The following is a 14738-nucleotide window of genomic DNA, read 5'->3' as shown; positions in this document are numbered from 1 at the left end:
CATTATCAAGTCAGCTTGAATACATCTTAGAATACTTAATATTCATCTTCTCAGTTGGCTAGAATCAACTAACAAATTTATTTAACTCAATATGCCAAAACAAGAAAATCTTTCATTAGCCGACCTTGCTCACTAGACACTAACCAAAATAGATTTTCCTTCCCTAACCAAGTGAGCTTAGTTAACACTAGTTTTCATTCCAACTTGCTTTGTCTCTCGAGTGAACTCAATGGACACTACCTTTTGTGAATTATCCTTGGTAATCAAGTGAGATCGGTTAACAATCATTACCTTCCAACTCTCCTTTATCTCCCAACTGAACTCAATAGCCACTAACTTGTAAACTTAGCATACACAGGAATGCTTGATAGACATAGGGAATTGTCTTCATCGCTCGAGTGAGCTTGACATACACTGACTGGAAATGATATGAAATTTTGTGTAACATCAAAGATAATACAAAATTAACCAATTGTTTTCAACGAGAAGAAGGGGAACAAAAGATGGCTAGATCCATTGAATCTATTGAATCTAATCGTAACCCTAAGATTTACAGTTATGCTTAAGCAGAAAAATATCTAAGCTACCTATTTAAGGAGACATATGATAAGGTTTATGTTGGTTGTTGGACAAGAATTTTTGGACAAGAGGATGGAATAATTGAAAAGGAGAAGCATGAATTTTGTGATGTGGGAGATTTCTTGAAGAGCTGCCAAGAAGATTTGAGTTGTTGAGAGTGATGAGGTCTAGTCAATAAACCAAAACTTAGTTGAATGTAGATCTAAATTTGCAAAGTGAGTTGTGGGAAAATGAACCAAGTTGTTGTGTCAAAAAGATGACACACATCTTTTTATAAAAAAAAATTCAATAGCGCATGCACGATTTTTAAATCTATTATTTATGGGCTACAACCTGCAACCCATCTCATTTTATTTGTTTCCTCTTGCTAGTTGCTTTCTTTTCCCCTAACAATGCACACAAATTTTGTAGAAGGTCCAATATTTTCTCTCTCTCCTCAAAATGCCTCCTTCTCACTAGAGATCAAGATCAGGATCATCAAGTATGTTTTCTACTCTTGTTTTTGCATTATTTTGTATATTTTTTTTAGTTTTGCTTCAAGTTTGTTTATTTATTTAAAATGCAATAGGATTCTTATCAGGAAATGTGAATAATCAAACACCAAATCCCTAGCCTGATCAAAAAAATCAAAATGAAAGCCCTCCACAAGATCTAAATGAAAACCCTTGTGAGGAAGAGCAAGAACCTCCACAACCTCCACTGATTGAAAGACCTCCTCCTAGCACCCAAGAAAATATAATGAATGAAATAGAAAGAGGGAAAAATGAATTCGAAGCAATCATTGGTAGGTTAAAAGCTTATGGGAAAACTAATCCTATGAGAGCATAATTGGCATCCTCCCTTGAGTCCATTATGAGCCATGTAGCTTTTGTTAGTGGTCAGTCATATATTTGTAATGTTAAGAGAGAATAACAAACAAAATATTATGAAAACAAATTATCCTATAAAGATATTAAAAAAAGGACATAATCAAAGGTGATATATGTGCATTTTTTAAAAAGATAGGAGAACAAGACATTGTTAAAACTATAACTAAAAGGTTCCTCATCCATTGCCGCATCCATGATGATATTAGAAATAAATTTTGGAATAGATGGTGGATAGTCTTTGATGCCCCTCCCTACAATAATCATGAGGTTCCAATATATTTCTTAAAGAAATTGTATTGTGAATTTGTCCTCAGAGAGATCCCTAATTATGTTGACATGTTAGATTCTTAGCATAGAGGTGGGGGGTTGTCATTTGAGAGGTTGAGGGCACATTGTGACACTAATGTAGATAGGGCACCTATTATCAAGCCACATAGTGAGCATGTCATTATTCCTTCAGTTATGAAGGAACATGTAGAGACCAATACTCTAGGGACTATTAATGCTTTGACACAAACCCTCATTCATTGTGCCAGTCCATTAGTTGAGGAGGAGCCTTCTTTGCATCGCAATCACATGTGCATGTCATGTGGATCCTTATGCACATTTGGCTTTCATGTTGGAGACACTGTGGATGATGGGCTAGTTAATGATGACTTCCTGAATGAGACATTTGACATTGACACACAAGTAAATTACAATTATAATAAACTAATTTGATTACATTTCATATGTATAATGAATGACTAATAAATTAACATGTCTTGACATTGTTCAAAATTTAGGGTAAGAGTGTTGATGGCCCTAGTACAGATTCCCTAGCCCCATTTTTTATCTCGTTGATGAGTCAACAAGTATGTATCAATTTAATCATTTAAACTAATACATATTTTTATTAAGTAATCATATGGAGGATTGATTTTTTTTTTTAATCCATGTGCATTCATACTCTACTCTACCATCAACATTCACAAGGGACTCTGAGCCTAGGAATGATACAAGCCTCATAGAGGTACATTTATTTCATGTTAATTTAATTCATTTGATTATATTAAACATGTAAATTTTATTATATGTTTTTTAGTTAACATCAGAGACTCTTCCTCATCTTCACCATTCCATTGATCATGGAGTTTCTGCCACGATGGCTAGTTCAGAGCCATTGAGCGAGGTATGAAAGAGTTATCATAGTTTTAGTTGTTACTTATAATAGTTAATATTGAATTTCAAATGGTATTTATAAGTATGATCAAGTGATTATATTGATTGAGTTATTGTAGGGCCTTGTTATTCCTGATCATCCACGAGCCTTTGAGGTAGATGTACAGAGTGACTATTTGATGGCAATAAGAAAATAATTAATTTTATGTGTATATGTATTTGATTTCAATGTATAATAATTATTGATTCATATATACTTTTTTTGTATCAACTCCAGTTAGAGAGGAGCCTAAACAAGATGGTGAGCAAGTGTGTGAGGGAGACCCCATCATCCCCATCATCTCCCTCCACGCAATGACCAAAGACCTCTAGGGATTTGTTTCCTTCCCTTTGTAGGAAGGAGAAGATATAGGGATGGACACATTTATATACATTAGAGAAAATATATATTAGATTTTATGTATATATGACATTTTATATTTGATGTATGACATATATTTGATGCATAACATTATTAGACTTACAACTTTGATGCATTTATTTTTTCATGTATGACATTATTAGTTATCATAATATATATCTTGTTTTTCTTGTATACATTTTAAGTAATTCATATATTTTATTTTAATGTAATTTTCATCCAAAATAAGGGTAGGAATCATTATAATAAGCTTTGATAGTATCTTTTGTTATGTGAATAAGGCTATGATATTAATTTGTATTTAGATTTTACAAGTTACAAGTACTTTTGATTATGAGTAACTTATTTGGAGTTTTTGTTGGGATGAGAACAATGAAACTTGAATTCTTATTATTGTTATGTTATAAATAGTATTCCACCAATATAATTGAGATGGGGCAGGGGGCTGAATTATTTATACAAGAATCTAAAACATTTAACCTTCTAAACAATCTTAACAAATCAATCAAAGTAAATTGTAACCATAAAGAGATGCGCATACACAATTATACCAGATATGTTGATTAGGGAAAACCCCAGTGGGAATGATGCCCACAAAATGATGTACTAATATGATTATTCCTTGTTAGAGGATGACCTTATTAGAATTCTGTTACAATACTTAGTACAAAGAGTCCCTGTTAGGAGACCTTGAATCCTTGTTAGGAGATTCCAACCCTGTTAGGAGTTGTAGAAGGCAACTAAAACCACTGTCCAAATAGCTTCAGGATCAGATCAACGAACCCACTTTCCAATTGATCTTGGTAAAATTCCTTCCTAAATAATAGATGTGAGATGACCTTTCACTTCTTCCTCTATCTAGTATGTTAGACTTCTTCACCTTCAGATCATGCAATCAGATCTAGAACTTAGTATCCATCAACATTAACCCTTAAGGTCACTTACACGCATTAACAAATCACTCTACTTTCTTGCTTCACAATTCACAATTCTTTTCTACTTCTCAATCTCAATCTTGATATCTAAAACTTGGAAAACATCTTTCCTTTATACCACACTCAATATTAAACCCTTGAGTTGCCTTTACATTTTATCATATGTTAACTAAATCAAAAGCACATTTAATTAATGTTGTCAGCTCATAGTTATAGCCAAAATTTCACATGTGCAACTTTTGTACCTGCACACTTCTTGGCATCATTAGTGGTTAGTATACTACCTTCAATTAAGTGCATAACCCTTCATTCCAAATACAATGCACTACATCGATTATACAATAGAAACTATTTTCCTAATGCTCTATTTCCATGCGGTTCTCTATAAATCGTTAATATTTTTTGTACTATGTTGATTTAGGTTTTGCACACTTTCCCATGTGTCCAATACATATTGTAGTATGTGCTAGTAACTGTGCATAAGTAGATATGTAATGTAATGTCCTTAATACAAAAAATCATAGTCTACTGCTCTATCAATCTTAACAAACTCGTTACTATGTTGTCATCAATGACAAACACAGTCATAAAAATGTTCTAAAATTCTCCCCTATAGCATCAACATTCATGCTTAGAATCGCCCCCTTTGGCATTGATGACAACATAGATGAAAAACATCTAGTTCCAAGAATATCAATAAGTCTCTTTGTCAATCAGATCTTGCTTCATGCAAATCATTTATTGCAACACTTTTCCCCCATAGTACAAACTCTCTCCAATGTTTTTCATTTCTCTCTCTCCCCATTGATGTCAATGTCAATGATAGTACATAAATGGTTCAATTATTTGAACATACAATAATCTATTAGCATGATCACAAGCCAGTTTGTTGCATTACAACTTTGGATATATCTCTATAAACAATGCAAGTGTTTAAAGACATTGTTGCATACCACTTACCTATTACCAAAAGTCCTTGACTGAATTTGTCCATCACATATACTCCTCCATTGAGGAAGTATTAGCACTCAGTCTAGTCTAACAATGGTGTTATATACCTTGGACTGATGCACTTTTGCATCTTCTATTCTAAACTAGGCAGGGGCATACGCATACCTCTCAGGTACTCAAATCTATCCTTTGGTAAGCCTTTTGTGAAAATGTCTACAATCTATTCCTTAGTATTAATTTACTCTAGTCTAATTTCATTTTTAGCAACTTTCTCTCTCAACACATGATATTTTAGGGCAATGTGTTTAGTCTTAGAATGCAAAACAAGATTCTTAGACATGTTAAGTTTACTTGTATTATCACAAAAAATAATAATAGGTTCTCTAAATGTAATTCCAATATCCTTTATCGTCTACTTCATCCATATGACTTGATTATAGTTGTTTGCTGCCGCAACATATTTTGCCTCTACAGTACTTTGTGAGGTACAATCTTGCTTCTTACCGAGCTAGGAAACTAATCTTCCTCCAAGGAAGAGTAATTCTCCAATAGTGTTTTTTTGTCAGCCCAATCTCCGGCCCAATCAACATCTATATAAGTGCAAAGAGTGAAATCATTGCTTTTTTGATACCAAATGCCATAATCTGATGTCCCCTTTTAGATATCTAAATATCCTCTTTACTGCTACATAGTGATATTCTTTAGGGTTAGTTTGAAATCTTTCCACAATTCCAATTGCATTAGCTATATTTGGTCTGCTATGAATCAGATACTGCAATCCTCCAACCATAGAACTATACTATTCAACAGTATGTGTCTCATCCTTGCTTGATAATTTGTGACCAGTAACCATAGGAGTTCCAACAGGTTCAAAATCTTCTAGACTAAATCTTTTCAGAAAACCTTTTAAATAATTTGTTTGAGAAATAAAGATACCTTATTTGTTTTGAACAATTTGTAATCCTAAGAAAAATTTCATTTCTCCTATCATGCTCATTTCAAAGTCATTCTTCATGTCTTCTGAGAATTTTTTTGCTAGCTTCATCATTTCCTCCAAAAATGATGTCATCAACAAATATAATGATTATTAACAAACCATTTTCTATTTCTTTTAAGTACAAGTTACTATTTGTTGTTCCTTTAGCAAATCCAAGCTTTGCTTAGTATTTATCCAATCTTGCATATCAGGTTCTAGGTGCTTGCTTTAATCCATACAAGGCTTTCTTTAATTTGCAAACCATATCCTTCTCTTTTGTCAAAGGAAAACCTTCTAGTTGCTCAATATAAACTTCTTCTTCAAGTTCTCCATTCAAGAATGTTGACTTAACACCCATCTGATATACCTTAAAATTCTTATTTGCTACATATGCCAGGAACATTCTGACTACTTCCATCCTTGCTACAAGTGAATGTGTTTCCTTATAATCAATTCCTTCTTGTTGAGAGTAGCCTTTGCATACACGTCTTGCTTTATTCCTTATTACTTCTCCTTGTTCATTCATTTTATTTCTGAATACCCATTTTGTGCCAATCATATTTTTGTCCTTTGGTCTAGGAACTAATTTCCATGTGTCATTTTTTATTATCTATTGAAGTTCCTCCTCAATTAATTTTATCCAATGATCATCTTTGGTTGCTTCGTTTGCACTCTTTGGTTCTAGTTGAGATATTAGACATAGTTCTTCATTCATTTTGCTTCTTGTTATTGCTTTCTTTTCTTTACTTCCTATTATGTGATCATTAGGATGCTTTCTTATCAAATTCCTATTTTGGGTAGAGTTGTTGCTTGAACTCTTATTTCAAGTGTTGTGCAAGCTTTGTTCTTCTCTTACTACTTTAGTTTGCACATTATTCTGCAAATCATTGTTAGTTTTGAGAAATAGTTCATTGCCTATGTTGGTCATCCTAGAATAATCATCTCCATCAGAGTTATAATCCATCATCTTTTCCTTAGTGCCAAACTTTTCATCAATTTTAACTTTTGTGCACTCTAGTATAGTTTTTGTTCTATAGTTGAAACATCTATAAGCTTTAATTTTTGATGAATAGCCAAGAAACATACCTTCATCACTCCTTGGATCAAACTTACCGATATCATCATCTCTTTTGATGTAACATTTGCTTCCAAATATCCTAAAGTATTTGACTAATGGTGAGTGACCAAACCATAGCTCATAGGGGTTTTTGTCCATACCTTTCCTAATCTGCACTCTGTTCAATATGTATACTATTGTATTGACTACTTCTGTACAAAATGTTTTGGGTACATCATTCTTGAATAACATAGTTCTTGCTGCTTCAACAATTGATTTGTTTCTTCTTTAAACAATCCCATTCTACTAAGGTGTATGGGGTGAAGATAGTTGTCTCTTGATACCATGATCTTCACAATAAATATTGAATTCTCTAGAAGTGAATTCTCCTCCTCTATCAGATCTTAGGCTCTTGATTTTAACTCTAGATTCATTGTCAACTTTATTCTTAAATATCTTGAATTTCTCAAATGCCTCTTCTTTTCTTTAAGAAAATCTACCCACATCATTCTAGTAAAATCATAAAAAATAAAATCATAAAGTAACTTTCTCCATAGAATCCTCTTGTTCTCGCAGGACTACTCGGATCTGTATGAAACAATTCTAGCTTTTGTGTAGTATAAAATTGCTTGCTAGGAAATGAGACTCTTTTCTACTTAGCCAAGATACATTCATTAAAAATAATGTTAGTGGGTTTAGTGATCTTAGGTAAATCTCTCATAGAAAATGTATTACTAGCTTTCACTATGTTATCAAAGTTAATGTGACAAAATCTTCTATGCCATAACCAACTATTGTCAATATTAGCTACCAAACATGCTATTTCAGTGGAGTTTGACTCAAATACATTATCTTTGGTTCTTGTGCTAGTACCTGTAGAACAAGATTTAGTATGCAAAGAACATTAACAAATAAAGTAAACATTCACAAACCAAAAACTAAATTCACATATATGCTTAGACAAAGAAAGCAAACCAGAAGTGCAAACCTCACAAGAGAAAACACTCCATGCTTTCTGGATTCTATAGATGTGTCCTTTTGCTGTGGATGTATGCTCAAGATGCTCAAAAGCTGCTTCAATGGAGATGGGTAATGGCAAATTGGTAGCTTTTTGAGCTCTCAATTTGGCATTATAAGGGTAAGATTGATGGCTTTGGTTCTAAAAATAGCATGGTAACTTTAGCTCAAAGATTGTTGATGAAATGGCTTGAGATGGGATTCAATTTATAGGCTAAGGGGTAGAGGGATGGAGGGCTTAGATGCAAGGATGGATGAAGGCTTAAGGAGGGCTAAGATGCACTCAAAGGGGAGCACATGGATTGTGCTTGTTTAGCACCAATGAGAAGGTGAAACTTGTCACAAGGAGGATGAGTGTGAGAGGGTAGGGTAAAGGGTTGGTTAAAGGCATGATGAGTGGGGTTGAGTATGTAAGAGGGATGTAAGAGGAATGAGTGTGGAAGAGGGAAGAGTGTGGAAGATGGGTGTAAGAGTCATGAGTGAGCTTGTAAGAGTCTTTTATGTTTTGTAAGAGCACTCATGACTTAGTGGTTGGGTTTTTTGAGGGGAGACTTTGGTTTGGATTAGGAAAGTCTTAAACTTGTTTAAGGAATGTGACAACATTAGGGGGTGGATTAGGCTTGGGTTTAGGATTATATTAGGGATGTTAGAGATGTGCAAGTGGATGGCATTAATGAGGGTGGGTGAGTTAGTGGCTAACCTTGGTTAGTATGGGTGGATGGGGTGGATTAGGCTAAATGGAGGATTAGAGATAGGTTAGGGGTTTTTGAATTTGAGGATTTCATTTATCAAATAGATTTATTTAATAAATGGAGATTTTTGGAATTAGATAGGAGAAAAGGATTTAATTGATAAATAATAGATTATTTGATTTATCAATTAGGACTATAGATGATTAATTAAATTAATCAACTAGGGATGACAAAGGATTAGTTAAATAAGAATTTAATTAATGATGCCTTTAGAGATGGCTAAATTAGATTACCAAAGCAGTGTAATCAAATTTAGGTGTCTACATTTTGCCCCTCTTTGACATAGTGTTGAGACAACACTATTTCAAAGAAGTTCGAATGAAGACAACATGAGAAAGATGTTTTAGCAACAAGGTTGCCCCAGTCTCGGATAAGAAGAGGAGAGACTAGTCTTAGATGATGCCTCCTCAAGAAGGTGGCAGGGAGAGAAATGAGGCTCGACGACTTCTTGAAAAGTACAAGAAATTGAGACAAGCTGAGACGTAGGTTGGCGAAGAGAAGGGGCTGAATTAGCTCAAACTCTCACTACGAGAGAATGATAAAGGGAAATCAGAGGCATAATAGTAAAGCAAGCTTAAGACTTTCTAGGATTGGGGGGGGGGGAGATGGAGGAGCGGAGCGCTATAAAAGCAATCCATGGTAGGGAGATGGATGATAGAATGATAAAGCTGATGCAATAGGATTTCAAAGAGTCAGACTAGCGGAAGATGGGTTTCGGAGATCCCTAGGACTAGGATTGTGGATCTCGAAAGATGAGGCTTGGTGGATTGATTTGATTGGTGGATCCCTAAGACTAGGATTGTGGATCCCTAAAGCTAAGCGTGAGGAGTGATTCAAAGAGATACTGATGCATAAGCTGGGGTAGGAGCGACAGATGTAGGATATGGATGGGGGATAATGGAGATGAAGGGAATCCATTAAAGCTTTTTGAGCGGGGGGATACTTCAAAGAGAAGTACCACCATGTAGTTGAGCACTAGATTTGCTATAGGACTGTTGGTTAATTTCCAGGGTTACCAAGAACATCAAGGCCTTTTTACCAACCATCCAGAGGACTGACGAACTGACTCAAAACAAACACACAAGGATTGCCCCAGTATCACACATGAATCCCAGAGGAAGCAGCGTGGAAACGACACTAGGTAACCCACAAGCAAAAAAAGAAAACAAGCAAAATACCTGATCAAGACCTTATGCTCTGATTGCCCCATTCGCAGCATACCATGATATGGAAGATCGTGGCAACCTTGAGGAGGGAACAAGGAGATTGCTTGGAAAAGATATTTAAAGACCCAAAAGGGAAGATCCCAAATCAAAAGAAAGCGAAAATCCAAAAGGGAACTGTTTGCCAATGAGATGGGTAGGACAAGGTACTAACGGACCAAGATCAGACATGAGGAAGGCTATATCCTGCAAGGATCTATCAGAGAGCACCTAAGCTGATGGATCTGGATGAGTGATGTGTCTGGCAAGCTAAACTAAGAAGGATAACACTTTGGTGACATGAGATCTAGCTAAAGGATGTATTGGAATATCTAACCAAAGTGTGCGATGTGTGCAAGATGTTGACCAAGGATAAACTAACATGAAAGCCGAATAGATACAATGATACTAAGCTAAAGAGGATGTACAAGCTAATAGACCAAGATATGTTACAAATGTACAAGTTTTTTCATGTTTTGGTTTTTTATGAGATGGAAATGTTTGTGAAGGATGGTATGTCTAAAATAGTTGATAGGTGGATAGATAGATGGTTTGTGAAAAGCTTAAGGAAAATGGGATTCTGTGTGTGCATGTGATAGGATATAGGCTAGGATACAAGATTATTTACAAGCTGGAATATGGTACAAGCTTTGGACAAGATTCAGATATATACAAGGTATGGTACAAGATTTACAAGGTATAACACAAGCTTTGGTACAAGATTTACAAGCTGTACAGGAGGTATTGACAAGCTCCATCAGATTTTGGATATTTGATTGGAACACCAAGGGAACAAGCAGGTGTTTTATGGGATGGTGGGTGGATGGATGAGGGATAGGATAGTGATAGATAATGGATTATTCTTTAGCACACAAGGCACCTAAATTACCAGGTTTTCACCAAGGTACCTATCCAAGGCGCTTGAATTGCCAAGTTTTCACCATTGGACGCTTATTTCTCTTTACTATTTTTTTTTTGTATTTTTTTCAAAAGCTGGGTATACCAAGGATCTTCAAGCATAGAACTTCTTGAGATGAATGATGTTAGTGGGATCATTCAAGAGTTCTCCTTCTGGTGTAGATAATTGATAGGCTCCAGAGCCAAAGGAGGCAGTAACCACATAGGGACCAAGCCATGTAGGTTCAAAATTGCCTTTTTTTTCTCGATCTGCTTGGACTTTCATATTTTCTTTGAGGACCATGTCACCTGGCTGAAAGTGTCGTGGGAGCACCTTCTTGTTGAAATTCCTTTTGAGACGAGTTTGATAGACTGTGAGATGGTCATAGGCCTGTTGTCTCTTCTCATCTAAGAGATCTAGCTGGGTGAATCGAGCTACTCTGTATTCTTCATCTGAGATTTTCCCTCACAAAGATATGCGTAGTGAGGGAAGTTCAACTTCTATAGGTAATACCGCTTTGGCACCATAGACTAGGGAGTATGGAGTTGTGCCTGTGGATGTATGGAAGGAAGTTCGATAGGCCCATAGAGCCAGATTTATTTGAAGGTGCCAATCACGGCCGAAATCATTAACAACTTTCTTTAGGATTTTGAGGAGGGTTTTATTAGTTGCCTCTGCCTGGCCGTTACCTTGTGGGAAATATGGGCTAGAAAAGCGATGATGGATGCGGAGGGAAGTGCATAATTCTTCCATGTTGAGATTTTCAAAGTTACCTCTGTGGTCAGTGAAGATGGTGGATGGGATGCCAAAGCGGAAAACAATGTGGTACAAGATGAACTTGGAGACTTGAACTCCTATAGCTGAGACTAGGGGGACTGCTTCCACCCACTTGGTGAAATAGTGTGTAGCTGTTATTATCCATTTATGTCCATCAAATGAGAGAGGTGTGATAGTTCCAACTAGATCAAGGCCCCAACAAGCAAAAGGCCAAGGTGGTGCAATAGGCTGTAGATCTTGTGCTGGAGCGTGCACAAGATTTGCATGCTGCTGACATGGGAGACACTTTCTAACAAAGTCACAAGAGTCTTCTTCAATGGTAGGCCAATAGTAGCCTGCTCTAAGGATTTTTCATGCTAGGACAATACCACTTGTGTGGGCACCGCAAAGTCTGGAATGTACTTCTTTTAATGCCATTGCGGCCTCATTTTCATCTAAACATCGAGAGAGAGTATCGTGATAACCCTGACAATATAGGGTATTGGCTATGATAACATAGCGGGATGATTTTTGAATAAGGTTCTGGCATTGGGTGCGTGTGAGGTGAGGGGATATGATACCATTGTTAAGGTAAGCGTGAATTTCATGGTACCAAGGGGATTGGGGACCAACCAAGATACAAACATGGTTTGAATCCTCATTCGCATAAGCAGGTGTGAGGAGCTGCTCAACTAAAAATTCATACTGCGTAACTTCTTGGGGAATTTCCAAGAGCGAGCCGATAGTGGCCATGGCATCTACTGCCTTATTCTGCATTCGAGGCACTTGTGTAAACTGAAGCTTTGTAAAATGCTAGGTCAGCTGATCAACTAGCTCTTTGTAGGGTAATAGCTTTTCATCTTTGGTTTGATATTCATTTAAGACTTGTTTGATGATGAGCTAGGAATCACCAAAGATTTCTAACTCAGTGATATTCCATTTTGTAGCTATCTTTAATCCTGCTACAAGAGCTTCATATTCTGCTATATTGTTGGTGCTAGGGAATTGTAGCTTGAAGGCTTTTGGAATGTAATCTCCTTGAGGTGTAACTAATAATATTCCTACCCCTGATCCATGAGAGGTGTATGAGCCATCAAAATAAAGCTTCCATGGGGGTTTTTCTTCAATTAGGCAGATATGCTCATCTGGAAATTCTGTGAGCAAAGGATATGCATCTACTAGAGGTGCATCAGCTAGGTGATCTGCTATAGCGTGCCCTTTGATTGCCTTTCTGTCCACATATTGGATGTCAAACTCACTTAGTAGCATAACCCACTTTGCTAGCCGACCTGTGAGTGCTGTTCTAGAGAGCATATACTTGAGAGGATCAATTTTAGAGACTAGTTGGATGGTATGACTTAGCATGTAGTGGCGAAGCTTTTGAGTTGAGAAAACAACTGCCAAACAAGCTTTTTCCATAGGAGTGTAATATAGTAGATGGCTCTCTCTCTGCTATAATCATCATGTTGTGCTAGAAGTGCCCCTAGAGTAGTAGGTGTTGCTGATATATACAAGATCAAGGGATGACCAGGAACTGGTGGAACCAAGATAGGGGGATTGGTGAGATACTGCTTGAGCTGATCGAAGCTGCGCTGACATAAAAGATCCCACTTAAAGTTCTCATTCTTCTTTAGCAAGTGTGAAAATGGTGTACACTTATCTACAAGTTGGGAGATGAAGCACCGGACAGATTGAAGTTTTCCCTGAAGAGAGCGAAGCTGTCGCAGTGTCTGGGGAGGAGGCATGTCTAAGATAGCCTTGACCTTTTTGGGGTCAATCTCTATACCTCGTTTAGAAACTATGAAGCCTAGAAGCTTGCCAGATGTGACCCCAAAGACACACTTCTTAGGATTTAGCATGAGATGATATTGGGCCAACCTATCAAAGACTTTCTCCAGGTCAGCAAGATGATCCATGAAGGTGTGAGATTTGACTAGGATATCGTCCACATAATCTTCCAAAATGCTATGGATAAGATCATGGAAAATGGCTGTCATAGCTCTTTGATAGGTAGCCCCAGCATTCTTTAGGCCAAAATGCATCATGGTGTAGCAAAAGTTTCCCCAAGGGGTAGTGAATGTTGTCTTATGCTGATCCTCTTTTGCAATCTTGATCTTATTATACCCGAAAAATCCATCCATAAGGGACAGAATTTCATGTCCAGCTATAAGATCTACAATCATATCTATGTTGGGCAAGGGAAAATCATCCTTTGGATAAGCTTTGTTAAGATCTCTAAAATCAATGCAGATTCTGATGTCACCAGAAGGCTTAGTGACAGGGACCATGTTGGAGATCCATTCTGAGTAGTCGATAGGTCGGATAACCTTAGCAGCTAACATTCTTTCTAGTTCAGCTTTGACTAGTAATGCCACCTTGGAGTGCATTTTTCTAAGCTTTTGTCTTACGGGCTTGATCTTTGGATCGACTGCAAGATGATGAACTACAAGCTTTGGATCAAGTCCTGGCATGTCCTAATATGACCATGCAAATCGGCCAATTTTCTCTCATAAAACCTCAAAGAAGAGGTTAGCTTGGTCTTGTGATAGGGATGCAGCAATGTGAACAATTCTAGGGATCTCTGAAGAAGCAATGTTGAATTCTCTAGTATCCTCTATTAGAATAGAAGACACCTCTGGTCGATTCTCTTGAGGAGGCAATACTAAATCCTCATGTTCTGCTTGTGGCTCTGGATTTTCTTGCTGGGGGGTTCTCTTCACTGCCTTAGCTAGTCCCAGATTTACCTTAGTTCCAATTTTGGGTGTATCGAAACTAGGTTGGGAATTTTCTCCAAAATACCCCTTGGGATCTAGCTTGTAGATGTAGGTAGAATCTGGCTTTGTCTTCTTATGAGGAGTTTCAGCTCCCATGAATCTTAGAAGCATTTCCTCTGATGCAAACTCATCAATATGTATGACACTTGGTTGGTCCCAATCTATGAGTTGCGGATGAGCAAGTGGTAGGTCAATGAGATGGATGGATAGTTCTCGGAGAATAGAGTCTCCTAGGAAGATTTGGTCTGGGATATCGTCGTAGGCTCTCTTTTCAACTTCCTCAGGAATGTCTTCGATTTTGACAAGGTCGCAGTGGATGTTCAAAAAAGCGTGACCATTCTCGTTGGTGCCCCCAGTTGTGGGTATGCCAAAGCCAAGTCCTGACTTCAT

The sequence above is a fragment of the Cupressus sempervirens genome, chromosome 9 (assembly GCF_028749045.1).
Source record: "Cupressus sempervirens isolate cs-2001-9-10 chromosome 9, ASM2874904v1, whole genome shotgun sequence".
In the NCBI taxonomy this organism is placed as follows: domain Eukaryota; kingdom Viridiplantae; phylum Streptophyta; class Pinopsida; order Cupressales; family Cupressaceae; genus Cupressus; species Cupressus sempervirens.
Note: the sequence above shows the minus strand (reverse complement) of the source record.